Raw genomic sequence first — 22,458 nt, 5'->3', positions numbered from 1 at the left:
CCGGACAACATCCCAGGCTGCATTCTACATGAACTGCAGAATGAACTGGCACCCCACCTAAGCACCATGTTCAATCATAGCCTCACCTCAGGCTTTGTGCCCACTGAATGGCACACAGCGACGGTTATCCCAACCCACAAAGGGGGAGCCACCACAGACCCTGGGAACTACCGCCCCGTTAGCCTAATAAGCCTAATCTGCAAGGCCATGGAACATATTATCATGGATCTTATACACAAAGACATTGGTAGTCTTCAAACTCTGGACCCCACCCAGTTCGGGTTTGTAAAAGGCAGATCATGTCTCCTAAACCTGATAGACTTCTTTGAAGCAGTCACCAAAGCCGTAGACGAGGGTAAGGTGATTCACACAGCCTATCTAGATCTCGCCAAGGTTTCTGACACCATCCCCCACTCTGGAATTATAGATAAACTCACTAAACTAGGTATAAATCCCTATTTCACAAGATGGGTAGCCAACTGGTTCACTGACAGAACCCACACTGTGAAAGTAGCAGACATAAATCCGACTTCAGACCAGTGACCACAGGGTTCAGTCCTGGGCACTCCCCTGTTTGGTATCTACTTTTCTGAAGTACAGGCTAACACAGAAGATCTTTGGCTAACGAAGTTCGCAGATGACCGCAAACTAGGAGCCATAATCGAAACTCCTAACGATGTGGACATCCTACAAAAGGGCCTCACGGAGACAGATGCCTGGTGTCAAAGCCATGGCTTCAAGCTCAAGGCCAAAAAGTGCATTGTCATCCCCTTTGGTAAAAACTCTGTACCCATGAGCTACCACATAGGTGGTAGTCTACTTAACACCGAAAGTGTGATAAGAGACCTTGGGACACAGGTGGACAGTAGTCTCTCCTTTGATGATCACATCACCACAGTAGTCAGGAAATCCTTCTACGTGGCACACCTCATCACAAAGGGTTTCTCAACCACGAAAAGAGGTCATTGTTCCCCTCTACTTGTCACTCATTAGACCCATTATAGAGTACAACGCCCCTTTTGGTAAGTACCTCACAAGATATCTACAACAACTGGAAAGGCCGCAGAAATGCCTCACAAAGAGGATTACCAGCCTCAGACAGATGCCCTGCGCACACCATGTCAAAAAACTCCAGCTCTACTCCGTCGCATATCACCTACTCTGAGGTGATCTCTGCATAACAGACAAAGCTACGTCAAACCCAGAGCTGTTGGACATGCTCCAAGAAATCCCAATCTCTCCGAGCTACGCACTCTAGGGACCTAAACCTTGTCACCACAATAAACAGAACATGCTGGAAGGGATAGATTCCTGTCCCAGAGACTTCCCATACTCTGGAACAAACTGCCTATCTATATCAAACAAAGCTTCTCATTAGCACTCTTCATGAAAAATCTTGATGACTGGATGGGAAATAGGAAATTCACCCCGGGGATCACCTCTGTGACTCTGCTCAACAGGGGCAGAGGAAAATAATTTTCATGGGTGGTGAAAGCCAGGGTACCTTTTTGGCTAGGCTTATAACAGGCCCTAGGGCCAATAGCCTAGTGCCTACTTATGAACCTAAGAAGGGTAAAAAAGGTAAGCTAAGGTTAAAGGCTTAATTAAAAGTGAAAACAGTTGCAGACTTAACATCCATGCAGAACCGGTGATCAGAGCCCTGGAAACTCACAAATGCTCAGTTCAGGCAGCAAATAAGTTCTGAGGTACTCAGGGAGGGATTATGGTTAGAGGGGAGTCAGAGCCCTTGATCCACATGTTTGGAGGTGCCATAACTAGATCAGAGTCCCATCTGTTGAATCAGATGAAAATGGACAACACTGGATTATGTACATCCAGGAAGGGAAGATGAAGTAGAAGAAAAGGATGTAAGAAAGACCACTCAGCCAGAAGGAAAACAGAAAGAAACAGAGTAGGAGGGAGGAACAAAATACTGCAACAGTGAGATGTGGGACATCCACTTTTATGGTAAGATCTTACACAAAGTACAGTTGTGTACACTTACCATAAATGTAGATGTTCCAGTGTATTCACTGCTGCAGTCATTACATTTGGGTTATCTGCTGGCAGGTTGCCCTCAGTCAGCCTGATTAACAAAGTCTTGGGTCCTGCTTCGGTTGTTGTCCCTTCTTCCATGACATCAGGTTGTCAGGGGTATAAAACATGCAACCGACGCAGGACCCAAGACTTTGTTAATCAGGCCGACTGGGGGCAACCTGCCAGCAGATTACCCAAATGTAATGACTGCAACAGTGAAACACGAAGACCATCTGTACTATCACTGCTGCAGTATTCTTTACTTTTGGGAGAGTACAAAAGCTACTGTAAAATATGGGAGGTGGAAGCCACAGAACAGTCCTCCAAAAATCCATGAATGATGGCCCTGGCAAAATCCTCTCTGGTCCTAGAAATGACATCTAACTTGTAATCTTTGATGACAGTGTGAACAGAAGACCAAGCAGCATCTTCCAAGATGGCTCTAGTATCCTGACCCTTGAAAAAAGTACCAGAAGAGTCCTTGGTAGAATGAGCATGAGCAGAACAGGAAAGCTGCTTGCCATTAAAAAAAAAAAAATAGTAAAAAGAAATGGCCTTAGAAATCCAGGATGAAATGTTTTTTTTAGATACTGCCAAATTCAATTTCCTGGCATGAATGGAAACAAAGTTGCTCAGATTTCCCAATATGATTTTTTTTTGTCCAAGTAATATCTGAGCTGTTTATGAAAATCCAAGGTGTGAAGAACCCTCTCACTAGAATTCTGTGAAGAAGTGAAGAAAGGAGGAGGATGAATGGACTGATTTAAGGACAAATCATTATCCAGTGGCATAAAAGAAGGATTGATATGAACAGACATCCTGTCCCTGTGAAAAAAAAGGTGGAACAACCAAGAGTGCTTGAAGTTCAAAGGCCCTCTTGTCATAAGTAAGAGCCACCAACAATACAGTCGTCCAAGTACAATATTGTAGGAAAGAATTATTGTAGGCCCAAAAGGGGGTTGAATAAATTTTTCAAGAACAAAATAAAAGTCCCAAGAATGAGGCATAGGCTTTCTTGGAAGCTGAATATGCAGGATGCCTTTCAAAAATTTAAAACTAGAAGCCAAAGGTGGAAACAGAGGTAGACAAGAAAAAAATGTATGACAAATTAACTTTAAGATAAACAAAACCAAATGTTCATCACGGCTATTGCATAAAAAGTTTAGAACAATTCAACTTTTTATGCAGTAGCTGTGGTGGACACCTTGGTTTTGTTTATCTTATCGTTTTACTGTTGAATCGAGTGGCCTTTAGCTGCCTTGGGTATTTTTATTTTATTATCGACAAATTAACTTTAAGAGATGAAAACGCCAACTTAGAATCATGCAACTCACACAAATAAGAAAGGACTGTAGGCACCCCACAAAAAAATGGTCCATGTCAAACTTGAGACATCAAATATAAAATCTCTTCCATTTATTCATATAATTTTCAATAGCCAGTTTTCTGGCATCCTGCAAAACCTAAAGCACACCCTCAGAAAACTGGTTCCTAAAAAGAATCAAAACCCCATCACCTAAAGTGTCACCTGAAGGGTGGGCAAGTGAGGATGAATAAGGGATCCCTTGTCTTGTGTGACAAGATCCATCCTGTTAAGTAACTTATGATGACTGCCCCTGGCAGATGAAATAGAAGGGGGAACCAGTGCTGTCTGGGCCAAAAGAGAGTCACAAGCAAAATTCTTGGCCTGTACCACAATATCTTGTGCAATACCTTTGGTAGTAGAGGAAGAAGGGTTAGGCATAAAGCAACGTCCCCTTTCAAGAAAAAGACATGGTATCCACTTTCCAAGCCAGAAGTCCTGGCACTCTATCAGAACTGGGTAAGTCGTCTGTTCAGGGAGAGGCAAAAATATCTACTTGTGGAGTACCCCAATGATGTACAATGTCCAGAAACACCTACCTGTGAATCATTCAGTCATGAAAATTTGTTCTGGACCTGCTCAAAGAGTCTACCACAAGACTGCTCTGAAGGAATGTAGACTGCCTGAAGAACCAAGTGATGGCAGACTGCAAATTTCCATGCCTGAAGAGCCATCCTGCAAAGAAGAAAAGATTTTATACCCCCTTGCTTGTTGATGTACCACATGGCTGTGGTAATATCTGTATTAAAAAAAAAACAAAAAAAAAAAAACAATTAGAGAACCTGAAACCCAAAGGGAGTGAAAATCCTGGACATCAAAAGTAAAGCCCTCATCTCCTTGATGTTGATATAGTGTGCCAGTTTTGAAGGGACTTAAGACCCTGGACTTGGAAGTTGTTGGATGAGGTACCCCAAAAGTGATCAAAAGCTGCCATGCACAGTTTCAGAGTAGGGAGAGGAATCCAAAAAGGAAGACCTGGATTCAGGAAAATCTGGTGAATCCACCAGTGAAGCTCGAGCTTGAGACAAGGCAAGAGCACAACCAGATACTCTAGAGGGTAGTAGTGCTGGAGCCAAACAGACTTGAGATACCACTGAAATTTCCTCATGTGGAGTTTGGCAAAAATCATGGATGCATGTACCATACAGCTCACTGAAATTCCCTTGCAAGAAGGACTGGAAATAAGCAATCAAAGAGAGGAGCTTGGGACGCGAGAGCAAGCCAACATCAGAATGGTCTGAATCCTGCAACCCAGGAACACCTGGCCCTAAGGAGGGAAGACAGACTTTTTGATTGAAGGTGAACCCCATCTTGCGCAGAAGAAGCACAGTGAAGTGTAGATCCAAATAAGGGAATATCCAAATTCTCTGAAATCTGCGGAAGGGTACCACAGGGGCCAGATATTTGATAAAGATGGTTGTAGCTGTAGAAAGACAAAAAAATCAAACCAGAGAACTGATAACAAGAGGAAGAAACAGAGAAAAACAAACATTTCCTGAAGGAAGGATGAACAGGCATGTGGAGGTAAGTGTCCTTCAAATCTAGGGATGCCAGAAAGGTTTGAAGAAGCAACAGTGGGAAAAGTGAAGAGAAAACATCCGGAAACAGGGAATCTTGAGAAAGTTTTTGAGGAAACACAGGTCTAGAATGGGCCAACACAACCCCTCCTTCCTGGGAACCAGAAATATCCTGGAATAAAAATCTGTTCCCTGCTGAGATAAGGGAATAGGATGGATGGTTCCCTATACCACCATATCCCAAATATCAAGCTCAAAGAGAAGAGCCAGGACATACATGGTCATATGGGACTGGTAATTAATAGCCCTGAAGGCTAAGGTAGCAGAGATTCACACAATTTACCATATTTGTCTATGGCACAGCTGACCCTACCAGAAGGCAAAAGCTAAGAAAGTAGCAACTTGGCTGATTTATCAGTGACTACAGAAGTATTACAGAACCTGTCCGGTTTCTTAGGGGCAGGAGGTTAAGAATTAAGGTCATGAAAAGCTGCAGTTTAAGTACCCAAAAGGGCATCCAGCACTGGAGGGACTTCAAAAGGCTGAAGAGAATCTATTTGCAAGAGTTTACAGTATCTTTTTTGAACATCAAAAACCTGGGAATAGTCCTACTTAAAAGTGTTCCATCTTATGAACAATCATATCCCCGAAAGACAATTCTTCTATAGGAGAGTCAGGAGACAGTGAATTCTCTTCCACAAACCCCGGGGCAATGAGAGAGGGGATCTGAGAAGAGTAGGCCAATGACTCCCCACCAGAGTCTAACTCTTCATCAAAGAAATAAGAGTCCCTAGGACATCTGGAAGGAGTGGATGAACATGAAACAGAAGAGGAAACAGATCATCCTTGAGGGGGCTTAACTGTCATAAGAGCACTGAAGAACCCCTGAGCAAAATCTGTCCATTCTTTGTGTGGATCCTTAGCTACAAGGGCCACATGCTTAGTCGTCTATTTCTTTTTCAAAGGCACATTGTTTTCAACAAATATGGAAGGTTCAGACCCCTGCCTAGATTCAATGAAGGTATCAGGCACCTCTTCCCTAATAAGCATTTGGGGAATTGCCCTAGGCCCCTCTGAAATAATTAAGCATGGTTCCCTCACCACATCTGTACCAGATGCAGGCACAGTCTCAGCAGATGTGTGGGTCAACAGATCTACATCAGCCTTCAACTGTGTCAGATAGAGCTGACAACCAGATGGTCCTCAAGTTCTTCATCCATCCTGATGGAGACATTCGGTGGAAGCTGGATAGCAGCAGGATCTGCTCACCCTTTTCTGACATTCCTTTTAAGTGGAGGATGGATTCAGTCATGGTAGCCTGAGCCAAAAGCTTCAACCATTGGTTCTCCAAATAAAATGGAAAGAGATGACAGATGACTGCAGAGTATCTTGGGAACAAATGCCTGACAAATCTCACACTGCATAAGGTTATGGGTAGCACCCAAACAAACAAAAAAAAGCCCAGTTTGTATCTACCCGTATGGGGAATCTGTCTCCCACACTCACATTTTCCCTTCCAAGATTACATGTATACTAAGGTAATAGGAAGAAAAAAAGGAAGGAAGAGACCCCAGTGAGGCAGTTTATCTTTAGAAGGCTTGGCAGTGGAACCAACTTGATGAATAGCTTGCAGACTGAATTCAAATGTAGCATTTTGACTGGTGGCAAAGAAGTTCTAAGGGTTAGGTACTCATATGTCACATATGTACCTTATGCCTTGCATGTAGGACATACGTCTGATGTACAGCACCTGGAAGGTATAAAGGCTTTGGTATCCTAGCCGGACATTCTGCCAGATATCCCAAGGATAAAGAATACTGCAACAGTGATAAATTAAATCAATACATCTGCTGCTCTGAGGATTGTAGTTACACTCCCCTGAATGTTAAAAGGAGCCCTGTTAACACAATGTCTAAAGAACAAAACTTCACACCAAATACTGTCCCTTCACAGGTGCAAACACAAGTTCCTAGTGTGGATTCAGCACACAGTATATTGATCCTCTGATATAGCTACTCACTAATTAAATGCAAACAAAAAATACCTGCACAGATGCTACTATATACTTAAGTATGAAGGCAAACAAGGAGTATTTGATAATAAAATGAATATTGTAATTAGATAAGTGACTAACAATATAAAACAGCAGCAGACATATCACAGAACTAATTTCCATGGAGTTTATTTATCATATAGTGATGAACATCCACAATATAATCCTTTACTGTTTAGCTGTGCTGCAGTTACATCACATAAAACAGTTTGCTTCCCATACAAGTAGATGATATGGTTGATTACTAAGTGGTACCAGTGTGTGGTTCACAAATAACACATACTGCTTTAGGGTTATTTTGTGGTAAAATTACAGCAGCCTGATATTTTATATGGCAGCAGTGTAGGTTTGCATGCATTCTGCTCTAGATACAATTGTGCTATGTTGAGCTACATACAAAAATGCATACTCTTAATTTTCCAACCCCCACCCACTTTATTTTGTTAAACTAAAACACTCCTTGTCTAAATAATGCTTCCTTTCATAAAGGCAGATACGAAGAGTGGCTACAGCATAACAATGCCTTTAAATACAAACTTGTTTTATATCCTAATTGCATCTCTTGCTATTGTGTATAAGGTGATGCACAAAGTTTGCTCAATTTTAAGCACATAAGGGGAATTAGTGGCTTATTTTGGGTTTAACTAGTCACTTCGTCTAACAAACTAGAACTAATACTGTAAGCACATCATCAGTTACTAAAATAAAATAGTAGACACATTCATAGCTTGAGTAATGGCTCTCAGTATCAGGTTTCTAGGACGTACTGGAACATTAACAAATAAAAGCAGCTACCTTCATTAGCACTGTTACACACTCCTGCTCTGTGTCCGTGACAGGTCTCATCTCCCACAGTACTTACCTCAGCCAATCCACATTCTTATGGGGTAAACAGGCTTGGGCTCAAAGGTCTGCAAAGACAATCACTGGAAAAGAAACATCACACACTGAAATAATGACCTCCTCTTACATAAAGACATTTTTAGTGCCATGGTACTAAGAACAGCGGCAGAAGGAAAGCTTGCCAGAGTTGACACACAAGATAACAGTGGGAAAAACTGATCCATCTGGTTTACATTCTGCTACACTCACAGTGAACTGTTACAGAAAACACTTCATATACTGAAATCGGTAGCATGTGTGAAGAGCTACAGAGAAAGAGAGCATGTACACTTAACATCGATGATGCAGGGCAGTTGACAAAACTCATGACTTTCGCATGGTCTTAAAAAGCAAAACAATCATATCCCTTCTGTTCAAAGTTACAAAAAATGTTAATGCTACAAGAATGGTAATTAGTAATTCTAACTGCAACAACTCTAATAAATGTAGTACTTTTCTGCAGCAGTATATATTAAGATGCACCTGGGCCCATCTAACCTTCCTGTGTACTACAGTAGTACATCAGTGATGGAGTCAAGACTCTGATCACCATTCTTCACCTGTTAGCATTCGTCTAACACAGTTCTCTTGGGTCCAAGCTGCTGAACATGTTTCAGAGCTGTCATTTGGCACTCTGCATGTATCTGCTTTACTATGAAAAGCATCTGTTATGCATATTGTTTGCTTCCAACAACTATTTGTATTACAATGCTAATGTGCAAGTTACACCTACTATCCACCTTAATTGTGGTGCCAGAGTTAGGACTCCCTTCTACTGTAACAGCCCTATGTGCTTAAGGCACCCCAGGCTTCTTTGCATGTACCAGGCTCACTCGCCATCTTAACAGTTCTGCCCAAGTTTCATGTTTAGGTTCAATGAATTCACCTAGAAAGAGCCTAGTACAGGTGGATAATGGTGACAATGTACGAAATCAGCAAATTTAATCAAACTTTTATCCTGCACAAAACAAAGAAGTCTATATGTATATTAACCCCTACACCAGATACACAGAACCATTAATGGACTTGATACTAATTCTGAAACATAAAACCCAAAAGAGAAGTCTCTACTCCTCCTTCCTTGTGCTATAATTTAGGTATCTGAAGAATTCTGGGCCCATGATATTTAATTTTACTCTCCTTTATGTAAAAAAAAGTCCAATACTTCCTTCCAGAACATTGCTTTTTCTTTTTTATGGAATAAATATCCAATACTTCCTTCCAGAACTTAGTAGTAAAAAATGGTGCACAGATCTGACAGAGAGATCTGCTAACATGCTAAGCATCTTCACCTACAGTACTACTAAAGTAGAGTTGCGTAAGTTGACCTCACCATGACAGCAGATGTTTAAATATCACAAGTGTAACAGTCTTAGCTATATGGGGTTAAATCTTGCCAAGGATATAAAAGCCACACAGCTTCCAAAGCTTCATGGCACCTTCCACATGCCAAAACTGTCATGCAGCTTGAGTTGACAAGTCTGGGTGCAAAACCCTTCAGAGCTTTCCTTCCAGCACAGAGAGGGAAACGGAGTTCTGAAAATACAATGCTAGCAGCAACAAAAAAGTAAACATCCACACCCTGGTTTAAAAAAAACAAAAAAAAAAAAAAAAAAAAAAAAAAAAAAACAAGGGGTGTGGATGGAGGGAATGACTATGGCAGCACTGATCATTCAAACATCTACTGTTGCATTAAGTTCAACTCACACATATGTACTATGTTTATCATACTGATCACTGCTGCAGTAGCCTCTGCTATATGGGAAGATTGCTTTAGCTGACTACAGTTTAGAGGCAGAAGGAGAAGAATCCATTAAACCCTGAGGAAGAGTCCTAGCAAAGCTTGATCTGAACCTAGAGAAGGAATCAAGCTTATAGTGCTTTGTAAATGTATGTACAGAGGACCAATTAATAACTAGAATATCTGTAGAATCCAACCCTTTCCAAAAAGCTACAGATGAAGGCAAGGCCCTGGTAGAGTGAGCCTCAACTCTGCCTGGAATAGTTTTGTTATGAGTATACCAAAAGGTAAGAGCCTTAGACAACCATCTGGAAACAGTCTGTTTTCACACAGGTTGCCCCTTCTTACTTCACAAGAAATCAACTACCGATTTGAAGAAATGAAAGATTTATTTCTGTTGAGATAGTGCCAGAGTTGCCTTTTGAGAACATCCAATGTATGGAATATCATTTCTCCCTCATTTTTAGGTTCAGGAAAAAAAAACACAGGACAATGGATAATTTGGCTTAAAGTGAACTTAGATACCACTTTAAGCATAAAAGAAGAATTAGTTTTCAAACAAACCCTGTCCCTATGGAAAATGAGATAAGGGTGACAACATCATTACAGCTTGCAACTCAAATCACCCTTCTTACAGAGGTAGGAGCCATCAATAAAGCTGTTTTCCATTATAAGAACCTGAAGTCAACCAAATTAGCTGATTCAAATGGCACAGGTGCTGTGTTGTGCTTCCCTAACACAAAATTAAGATTCCGAGGAAGGGCCACAGTTTTCCTTGAGGGCCTATTGTAAAAAAAACCCTTTCGAGGACATTTTGACATGACACTGCATTGATAGAGGATCCATGAATAGACATGCTGAAATGGCTAATAAATTAACCTTCATAGAGGAAAAAGCCATAGTAACTCACAGAAATAATGTAAAACCTGAGAACAACTAGCTCTGAATGGGTGCTGATTATGTTTTTTGGCACCAACTAGAAAACCTTTTCCATTTGCTGATATGTGATTTTCTAGCAGCAGGCTTTCTTGCCTCCATTAGTACCTACTGCACATCCACAGTAAACAGGTACCTAAACGACCATCATCCAGGCAGTCAACTGAAGATGACTGATGGGGTGTATAAAACACTCCTGTTCTTGTGTGACTAGGTTCAATCTGTGAGGAAGCTTGTGGTAATGGCCCCTGGCCATTTCCAAAAGAATGGAGAACCACAGTTGCCTGGGCCAGAAGGAAGACACCACAATGATCTTTGGGGATTCTTTCCAAATCTTCATCAGTACCCTGGACATTATTAGAAAGGGTGGAAAAGTATACAGGTACATTCCTGTCCAAGGAAAAGAAAAGGAATCTCATCTTCCAGGCCTTCTTGCATGGAGCCCTGGAACAGAATCTCTCCAGTTGATTGTAAAGAGAGGGACAAAGAGGTCTATTTGAGGAACTCTCCACAGATGGGTGAAATCTTGGAAGACTCTATAATCTAGTTTCCATTTGTGAGGATCTGCCCTGTTTCTGCTCAGCATGTCTGCCACACAATTTTGTTCTGACAGAATGTAGGATGCCTGTAGACAGACTGTTCTGTAAAACAATATCCCAAGCTAACATGGCTAGTCTACAAAGGGGGGGTATGACTTGGTTCCCCGTTGCTTGTTGATGTACAACATGACTATGGTGTAATTGGTAACCAGTTGAAGAGGTCCCGGGGACCAAAGATGGTTCAAAGAGTTGAGTGCCTTTATCATGTTAAGCACCTCCGTGATATTGATGCACTTATGTCTGTCCTTGGTGTCCAACACCCAGGCCTGCACTTCATCTGCGGTGAGTGACTGCTTTGCAGCAGGGAGGGAGAAGGTGAGACCCAGATTTAAGGATATCTGTTTTCTCAACCAAAATATTTCTCTTCTGAGAAACCTTTGCTCTGGCATTTGAAAAGATAAAGGGTGTTGATTCTAGGAACAAGATTTGAGATACCATTGCATCTTTCTCATGTGGAATCTTGCCAAGGGTATCATGAAAACCAACATTCTGAGGTATTCCTTCACAGTGACCAAAGTCTGAGTGGAAAAACGTAGAAATAGACCTAAATAAAGATCTTTTTCCTGTGGAAGAAATGCTCTTTGAACTGAGGTGTCTAGCTGACATCCTAGGAACACAATGCTGTGTGAAACAGTCAAGAAATATTTTTGAATGTTCTTTTGGAATCTCAGCTTTTATAAGGGATCTCTCACCCGAGAGAGATTACTTGGGCAACTTACATCTTTCCAGAATCTTTTTCAAAGTATGAAAAAATGTGGATAGCCTGTATGAGCTATAACTGGAGCCTGATTATTTGTGAACACTCTTTGTGCAGGGGATAGATCAAAGGGTAAGGTAGAGAACTGATAATGTGAAACAATCCAAAGCTGCAGAGACCAAAAACAAACTTGTAAAACATAAACTGTGTTAGCTGCCAGAAGAGCAGCAAGGTTCTTGTAAAAACTTTTATTATCCAAAAATGAGCGCTTTCATTCATGTAACAGTAATGAACTTCAGATGAGCTTAAAAAAACAAAAGGTAGGTTTTTAAATAAGGCCCAAAATGCTCATCTGATCTAAGGATGATATCATTAAACCCTCCAATTTATATTTCTTAAAAGTGCTGTAAAAAGTGCAACTTAAAGTGCATTAAGCACAGAAATCTAAAAATGTGAGAATATTCATTCACTAAAAACTTTAAAATGCACTGAATAAACTTATTAAAAATATATATTAAAAACGTAGGCTGCTGCGGTGGTACGGCGGTAGCATTGTTACCTCACAGCAAGAGGTTCTCCCGTTCGATTCTCGGCTGGGCTTGGGAGTGCCTTCTGTGTGGAGTCTGCATGTCCTCCCCGTGGTTGGGTAGCGTTCGAAAGACATGCGTGCGTAAATGGGCGTGCCTTCGTTGAAGGTTGGGCATCAAGCTGGCACCTCGGCATTTCGTAAAAATCTACTGCCAATCATTAGTGGACCGGAGTTCCGCTGTGGCTACCGCTTACTGGGAAAAGCCGAAAGACAAACAACAACATATATATTAAAAATAACACAACCAAAAGAGTAAAAATAAAATTATTAAAAATACACATTCTCTAAGATTATTGACATGTAAACATACCCAAATGGAAATAATAATAATAATAATGGTGCTTTATCTGGTTAAAGATTTATGCTTTAAAATACAACTGATCGAGCAGTAATCATTCAAGCCTGGCCAGCTGCAAGCATTTAAAAGTAGCTGACAAAATAATTCTTTATCCTTCTAAAAATCAGTGTCCATGGACCCCCACTCATACTGATATTGGCCTTTTCTATAACCAAAGTATTTGAAATGGTGGTTAGGGTACTTGTGGGCATGTTTTGCTAATGCATTACGCAGATGTATTTTTTTATATCATATTCGTGTTCAAAAAGATTTGCATTCATAAATCCAGACCCGTAATCTATGTTCCATTTTACCTATATAAAAACATGGGCAGAACTGGCATAATCCTACAACTCCCCTGGACTCACAGTACCCTTTACAGATGCTCCTTACCACAAATGTTAATAGAGTCACCAGTAAAAAATATATTTACAACATGGGTAATGCCCACATTTTTTCATAGTGGGTATATGATTGCTATTATGTGTATTGCTGGCACTGTTGCTTGTCATATTCTCCAGGGTAGTTATAAAATTAGAGCCCCTACGGTATACTATAGTGGGTCTTTCACCTACTTTGTTTTTAACTAGAATGTCATCACACATAATAACCCAGTTTTTGTTTAAAATCCACTTAAGTTTTCAGAATCACTGCAAAACCTAATAAAACTGGTGGCTGGGCTAAAGTTATATTGTGTTCCATCCAGCCTAGAAGATTGTGTACAAGATGTAAGCCCTACAAGTGAAGTACTTAAAATAAGTCTAAAATGTCCTGCTGTTCTTTTATTGAATACTTCTCTTGTTAATTCCTGAAGAGGTATTGGATATTCTCTCCAGACAAATATTTCCACTAAGTTACTGCACTCTTCGTCAAACTGTGAGTCTAAAGTAATCATCCTTGCTGCCCTCATGAGCTGCCTCTTTACTACTGACCTTTTTTGATGCTGAGGGTGTGAGCTGGTATAATGAAGAATAGTGTTAGAGTAAGTCTTTTTTCTCTAAATAGTGAATGTATATCTGTTGGGCAGAGTCTTTCTCCAACAATACATCCAGATAGGCTATCTTACCTGATACACATTCATGTGTAAAATTTAAAAAGATAGTTGTAGAATTAATGTATTCCATAAAGGAATCAACCTTGTCCTTCTAAAGGATAAATATATCATCCAGGTACCAGACAAAGCTGGAAGGATGCTTTCACATCATTTTAAAATAAGAACTTATGCTCCCAATGGGCCATGACTAGGTTTGCAAAAATAAAGCCACAAGGTAACCCCATGACTACCCCACTCTTCTGTAACTAATATCTTCCATCAAATAAAATGTAATTGTTATCCAAAACCAGGTGAAACAGCTCCTCATAGTGATTACTCTCATCTTGGTGGACCCCTTTATGAAACAAGAATTCAGTAACCCATGCAATACCTATATCCTGGAGTATGACTGTATAGAGATCCTTTACATCTATTGTAATAAAAACATCTTTGTGGTCACATTCAACTTTGTTAATTAACTCTAAAAATGTCTTCTCATAGTGTACACACACACACACACACACACACACCTATATACACACAGTGGATATAAAAAGTGCACACACCCCTGTTAAAATGCCAGTTTTTTGTGATATAAAGAGACCACAATAAATCATTTCAAAACTTTTCTCACCTTTAATGTGACCTATAACCTGTAAATTTGAACTGAAAAACAAACAGATATGTTCGGGGAAAAATATAAAAAATAAAAAACATACAATAAGCTGGTTGCACAAGTGTGCACACCCTTAAACTAATACTTTGTTTGAAGCATCTTTTGATTTAATTACAGCATTCAGTCTTCTTGGGTGCACACCTGACATCAATTAAAGAGACTGATTAACCCCAAATAAAGTTCAGCTGTCCTAGTAGGATTTTCCTGACATTTACTCAGTTGCCTGCTACAGCAAAAGCCATGGTTCGCAGAAAGCTTACAAAGCATTAAAGGGATCTCATTGTTGAATCAGTCAGGAGAAGGGTACAAACAAATTTCCACAGCATTGGATATACCATGGAACACAGTGAAGATAGTCAAACAGTGGAGAAAATATGGGACAACAGTCATGTTGCAAAGAACTGGATGTCCCTCCAAAATTGATGAAAAGACATGATGAAAACTGGTCAGGGAGGCTGCCAAGACACCTACAGCAACACTGAAGCAACTGCAGGAATTTCTGGAAAGTACTGGTTGTGTACTGGTATGATGACACGCTCCTGTATTCTCCATATGTCTGGACTATGGGGTAGGGTTGCAAGACGGAAGCCTTTTATTGCACAGTAAAACATCCTGGCCTAGCTAAAATTTGCAAAACAATACATCAAGTCTCCTAAAAGCATGTGGGGAAAATGTGTTATGGTCTGATGAGACCAAATTTGAACCTTTTGACCACAATTCCAAAAGGTACGTTTGGCACAAAACCAACACTTAGCATCATCAAAAGGACACCATCCCCACAGTGAAGATTGGAGGTGGCAGTATCATGCTTTGGGGTTGCTTTTCTTCAGCTGGAACTCAGGCTTTAGTCAAGGTGGAGGAAATTATGAACAGTTCCATATACCAGTCACTTTTGGCCCAAAACCTTAAGGAGTCTGCTAGAAAGATGAAGATGAAAAGGAATTTCACCTTTCAACATGACAATGACCTCAAGCATACATCCAAATCAACAAAAGAATGGCTTCATCAGAAGAAAATTAAAGTTTTGGAATGGCCAGCCAGAGCCCAGACCTAAATCTAATAGAACATCTGTGAGGTGACCTGAAGAGGGTTGTGCACAAGAGATGCCCTCGCAATCTGACAGATTTGGAGTGCTTATGCAAGGAAGAGTGAGCAAATATTGCCAAGTCAAGATGTGCCATGCTGACAGACTCCTACCAAAGAAGACTGAAATCTGTAATTAAATCAAAAGGTGCTTCAGACAAAGTATTAGTTTAAGGGTGTGCACACTTATGCAACCGGCTTAATGTACGTTTTTTATTTTTTTATATTTTTTCTCCTAACAGATTTGTTTTTCAATTGAATTGTACAGGTTACAGGTCATATTAAAGGTGGGAAAAGTTTTGAAATGATTTATTGTGGTCTCCTCTTTTATATCACAAAAACATGGCATTTTAACAGGGGTGTATACACTTTTTATATCCACTGTATATATCTTTATATTTATATACATGTATGCATACATACACACTGTATGAAGGGGCGAAGGTTGGCTTGCCCTTCCTGCAAAAATAAGAGGTCAAGACTCCATGATCAGCAACTTTTCTCTGCAATAATATGAACCATGGACAGTTGAGCCATAAGCTTGAGAACCAGACACCACACGATACTGGTGAATTAATAAGTACCACTCAGTGCTGCTTATTTTTCATTCACCTCTGCACTGAAGGTACATGAGCTGATGCCACTTCTTTTACTTTTAATCTTAATCCTTGTCTTGATATACTGGTGTGCAGGGTTCTCGTGCCTGTATTTTTGCTCTGACCTTTGTTAATATTATTACTGCAGTGCATCAGAATGTAAATTTGTGGTCAAAGCTGAATTTTTTTTTACCTATTACTGTTACCTTAACTTACATATGCACCACATTTTTAATTGTCATACATGTATGCCCAGCCATTTCAGGATTTCAATACAAATGTCCTGGACCAGTTACTCTGCATCCCAACCAGGGCCGATAAAATCCTGGACTTATTGCTTACCAAGATGACACAGCTTTACTCCCTGCTGATTGCAACTTTCTCCCTGATCAGAAAAGGCCACAAGTTAACCACATTCACCATAAGACTGATGCCTGTAGCATCTTCTAATACCTCGGTATTCAAAAAATATGCAAATGCTATTCTACTAAATATGAATGATGGCCTGCCTAAATTCAAAAGCCTCTTCCATCTTGATGACCCTAATGATCATGCAGAATCCTTCACTGTCAAATACAAAGCACATGTAAACAGCTGCACAAACACATCCGCTTCTCTCAAAAATAAATACAACCACAAATTCAAAAATAAACTCCTGCAGCAGAACCCAAATATAAACAGGCTCTACAATAAAAGCAAAAACTAGCTGCACGCAAAAATAAATCCAACTCTCAAGATGCCAAAACACACTCTTGCTAAACTAAACAAGGAACTTCAATACCTGATCAAATCAGCCAGACACAAGGCAAAATATCCACCCAAGTGAAGGATAATCACAAAACATTCCTTACTATGTCTATGGGCAGATAACACATGGGATGCCTACTGTTCAGCCTGACACGTGACCTGTCTAATCTCCTACAGAAGATATAAACCTTAAAACAGGCTTCATGTTTGATGAATGGTGGACAGCAATAGTCATTCCCTTGCACAAAGGGAGGAATTCAACAGACCCATAAGCCTGACTAGTTTTCTCTGTAAGGCTATGGAAAAGATTATGGAATTAAAAAGGATATAGGTAACCTACAAAGTGTCAATCAAACTCAGTTCATATACATAAAGAGCAGGTTCTTCCTCCTTAACCTGATCAACTTCTTTGAAAAAGTTAATGAAACAATCAAGAAGGTCAAAACAGTACACACCATATATCTAGACCTCACAAAGGAATTCAGCACTTTCCCACACTTGGGTATCGCAAATAAACTCTCCCAGCTAAATGTCAATCCCTATGTAACTTGCTGGCAGTACACTGGCTCACAAACATAACCCAGGAAGTTACGGCTGGTGGTTCTACCTCCTACAAAAGGACTGTGACTAGCAGTGCACTCTAGGGTTCAGTACATGGGGCACTCTTCTAGGAATTACTTCTCAGAGCTAATGTTAAGGGTTTGTGGCCGACAAAGTTTGGTGCCATCATAAATTCACCAGAAGATACCAAGATCCTCCAAGAGGGTCTATCCTGAACAAATAGCTGATGTTCAAAGCATGGAATAAACCTAAAATGTCAAGAAGTGTATAACTGTATCCTTCAGCTAGCATGATTCTCTGTAATCATTACACTGACAACACACCCCTGAAAACGTATCCAGTAGTTAGGGGACCTTGGAACCTATGTCTAAAATGACCTGTCCTTTGATTACCACATACCTTCTTTTGTAAGCAAGTTTTTTTTTTATTGTATAGCTTATATCTAAGGGTACTGCATCCAGGCTAAGGGATGCAGTTGTACTACTGTACTCAACACTCATTTAGGCCAGTCATTGAGTAGAATGGGAAGTGACCCAGGGTGACTCCATTGGGAAAAGATACGGAATTTGATCCAGACCATATTGGAAGGTTTCCATTTTTCAGCTTGACTGCTGGAAATGTCTGGATATGACACACAGTGAGATGGATGTTGTTGCTAGGACTGGGAAAGTCTGATCTCACCTTGCTACCACCGCAACCCTCACCAGGAAACATGTTTAGAAAATAAATAAATAAAGGAAAGCCTTACAAAATGGAAAAACAATATACTCGCCCCCACATAGTACAGCATGTGAAAATTCACAAGATATACCACTTGACACTGTTGTACTTTGAAACAAAGTGCAGTTTAAGTTAACTTACCATAACAGCAGATGTTTGAATAGGTCACTGTTGCAGTAGCCTGAACTATATAGGTTATATCCTACCCCTCCACATTACTTCAATTAGCTCAGGTAAAAAAAAAAAAACAGCGCATCTGCAACCCGCCTTTCTTTATACAAAACCTCCAAAGCTCAATACCCTCTTCAGCTCCACCCAAATGGAAGCCATCAATTTCTACAGCTGACTTAATATCCCAGAGCCCTGATTAAATGGGATTTCAAAATTCTCCTTTCTTAAAGAAGTCGTTGAAGATTGCCCATGCACATAAAACCTACAAAGAATAAACTATGCAGAGTTGTACTTACAGCACCAATTGATTTGCCATCGATCCTAAAAGTGACAAAGTATGGAAGCACCCCTAAACAAAAGAATACTGCATTTTAAGCATGCCCTTTCACATCTGCTCCACACTAAATCAGGATTTTACCATAAATGTTCCAAGTATAAACATCATGTAACACACCGGTGCTTACATATCCAATATAAAGCATACAATTATGGCTATCGCAGAGGGTAAAAGCAGCCGACAACAAAAAGAAAGTCCATCACCAGCTGAAAAGACTTGAAATGTAAAGCTAAAGTAGCACTAAGTGGAGACACCCACACCCTACCAGCAACATATTCAATGCTCCAGATACCACACATTGTTGGAGAAATCAAAACAAAGATCTCAGTTTCATACATGGATGCAGATATGCTCAGTCTCATTGGTTCCCATAAATTAAATGGGCCATAACATCCTTTTTATCTTTAGGAACACTGTGCACTACCCCAGGTATTTAACACATGCTACAAAGAACACAATGGGTTTACTGAACATTTATCATAGGTTCTTATCCATTCCTGGCCCTATAATTCATGTTTCTAAACCTGCAAGGTAAAAACACAAGTCAATTTAATAATCATAACAAGATAGCCTTTATGTGAAGTTCCACACAGCAAAAGGTGCATTTTCACACAATCATGAAATGTGTTGGTGTGGGCAAACAATAAATTTCAATCCTGTACAACATCCTGAATGCAAAAAAAGAAGGAAAAATCATGCCTGCTGCATTTTAGTGCCTTGTTCACCTTGCAATTGCCACAAACCATAGTCTTGTACATCAGCAGAAGTGGCAGAGGATGTTGCCTGGCACTCTTATTGAAGGCAGCCAGAAATTCAAACAATGCCTAATTTAACAGGCAGATAAGCTGTCCAAAAAAGAAATACATTTCAGCATGTTTTCAAATCTGTAGTCAACTGAGGAAATAAAACCTATGGCCGGCATGCTAACTCTTCCATCCAAAGGTGTTTTATTACAAACTAAGGTTCATTAGCAAACTGCATCAAACAGCATACAAACAGCAAGGCTTTTACTCCCAACCCTTCATAAACAAGCTGACACTCCTATCTCCAGCTTTAGTTTAGTACCAGACTGGGTACAAACACAAATCCAGTGAGGAGCATTCTGAGCTTTTTCGAGTCATTTATTTTTACCAATCTCTCAAATCATATGGTTCTACCATCTTAAAGAGTTATCTAGTCTATCCAGGTAGAAGATCAACTACCCTAGCAGCTCTGAGCTCTTCCTACGCTTCCTCAGAGGAAAAAAAGACTGAAGTGGCTAAACAGAACAGTTAACACGTGTTTAATAGGGTACAGAATGATTCACTCTCAGATCCACTGAAACAGAAAACTTCTTCCACGGCACCACTGCTCTTTGCGCCATAAAACAGAAGTTTTGAATATGATCCTTCCTATTTAGGATTATCTTCTACATCCCATATACTATACAAAAAATCTATTTCAAGACAATTGGAACACTTTACTGAATGTGATCAATCAGCAACTACGCTATAAGCATGTTGCTATTATACACTTGGAAATATCCTACATTAATCACTGCATGTAAAGCAATTAAGAACTTATACAGATCTTAGCTTCCACACTCCCTGAGAATCTACAGTGAAAGTATTTTCATGAGAATGCTTAAGTTATTGCAGACGTGAAACTGCTACTGCCTCATCTTGTTTTCGCTGTCATCTGCTGTTACCAAACAAACTTCTTGCCTCTGAATTTTTCTAGGCAACTTGAGGGAAGCTAGGAATACTTCCTGTTCTCTATAATAGTCTACATGAAATGTATGGAATTCATGAAAGACAGCTGCACTGATTACATTGGGTCACTGGAGGGTAGAAAGCTGTAATCACAAGGAAAACACGATGTTACCAACACACGGACACTTTATTCACGACGAAAATCACAGTATGTTAAAGCGCTTTTCGTCTACCTAAATAGGTAGACTTCCTCAGAACAAACAATTTAAACTGCTTAAGAAAGCTTTAAATACTAAGCCATATCAACAAGTAGTAACAGCTGATAGCAATCAAAATCAATTCAAGCTCAAGTAACCTAGAGTTTTAAAAAATTTAAAATGACAGTGCACTGTTATGTAAACACTATACATGCTAAGCATAAATGGTAGATCCTGTAACAAGATACCCTCCCTCATAATTATAAAAAGAACAATAAAACTTCACAATAAATAAAAATACAAATGTAAAACAGCTTAGAAAAAACATAGAAAAAATACATACATAATATAAGCTCATGTCACTCTATAAAATATGCAAATAAATTATGACCAAAAGTGTCACCTTTTTAAACTTTTCAGTTTTAGTACACAACTAATTGAACACTGATCATTAAGTCCTGGGAATGAATACGAATTCAATCTAATCTGCCATTTCAACTCTTTTTCCTCTAATAACAAATGTAAGAGGGGTCCTTGTTGTTTATCAACTACCTGGTCAATAATCAAAAATTTAAACTGATGATCCTTCCACATAGAAGTGTGTTTTGCCAATGCATTTTCTTGTTTATCCTTTTTAATTGCATAAAGATGCTCATAAATACGATCCCGGAGTCTACGTTCGGTTTTACCAACGTAGAAACCGGGACATTGCTGGCACTGCGCCAAGTACACTACCAGCAAGGACACCTGGCATGTTTAAATGCCAAAGTTGTAATAGATGTAGTAGTATTCTGGAAACAAATAAGTTCAAAATTAATGGAAGACTTTATGAACTAAGATATAGAACTAACTGTAACTCATGTATGGTATTTATTGTGAAGTTTTATTGTTCTTTTTATAATTATGAGGGAGGGTATCTTGTTACAGGATCTACCATTTATGCTTAGCATGTATAGTGTTTACATAACAGTGCACTGTCATTTTAAATTTTTTAAAACTCTAGGTTACTTGAGCTTGAATTGATTTGATTGCTATCAGCTGTTACTACTTGTTGATATGGCTTAGTATTTAAAGCTTTCTTAAGCAGTTTAAATTGTTTGTTCTGAGGAAGTCTACCTATTTAGGTAGACGAAAAGCGCTTTAACATACTGTGATTTTCGTTGTGAATAAAGTGTCCGTGTGTTGGTAACATCGTGTTTTCCTTGTGATTACAGCTTTCTACCCTCCAGGGCGTTTGTGTTTATTCTAAGTTTATTTCGTTTTTACATTTTACATTGGGTCACTATCAGACATCTGGGACAGTATTATCAACAGAAAATCTACTTCACCTTTGTTAACCAGTGAGATGGGCTGCTCTGCAGAACCTTTTCCGTCGCAGCCCAGTCCAAAAGTAACTGCAGAAATTTACCACACACCATAGGAAATCAACAGTGTGATCACTTAGAAGTAGACCCAATATTGATAATCAATAGACAATGTTTTACATTTAGAAGTACCAGGGGCAGAATCTTCAGATACAGTTGCTTATACAGAAGGCATCAAAATTAGGTTAAATTAAAATTATACAATAAACAGTCATTCACATTCAAAAACGTGCATGCTGACTGGGCAATCCAGTCAATATGCCTACTGTAAATCCAACATACACCACCTGAAAGAAGTCCGGCAGTACCAATCCTACATAATTTTACAGAATTTTATTCATCGCTCATTCAGCCAGCTGGTTGTTACAGCTATTCAACAAAGCTGATTATCCTCTCTTCCACTGAAAAATATGCACAGCTACAGTACAACCTCTCCTTTCATCAACTTTTAAATGAAGTGTGTCAGTTTTTTAAAGTAATCATGTTGTTGTTGTTTGTCTTTCGGCTTTTTCCTGGTAAGGGGTCGCCACA

At 39.6% G+C, this 22,458-nt stretch overlaps 1 protein-coding gene across 10 annotated transcripts in view; it reads right to left on the bottom strand.

Moving 5' to 3' along the window:
- The window catches only part of RUNX1T1 (RUNX1 partner transcriptional co-repressor 1), a 771,548-nt gene that overhangs the window by 272,541 nt on the left and 476,549 nt on the right, over positions 1–22,458 (bottom strand). The window contains exon 1 of one of the 10 annotated variants that reach the window (XM_044065466.1): positions 7,833–7,877. The exons of the other annotated variants lie outside the window; for them this stretch is intronic. The gene's annotated coding sequence lies outside the window, so the exon portion shown is untranslated. Of the gene's footprint in view, positions 1–7,832; positions 7,878–22,458 lie in introns of those variants that run through there. 10 annotated transcript variants of the gene reach the window in all.

The sequence above is a fragment of the Protopterus annectens genome, chromosome 3.part0 (assembly GCF_019279795.1).
Source record: "Protopterus annectens isolate FY-2018-M chromosome 3.part0, PAN1.0, whole genome shotgun sequence".
In the NCBI taxonomy this organism is placed as follows: Eukaryota; Metazoa; Chordata; order Ceratodontiformes; family Protopteridae; genus Protopterus; species Protopterus annectens.
This window is presented reverse-complemented; position numbering and strand designations above follow the sequence as displayed.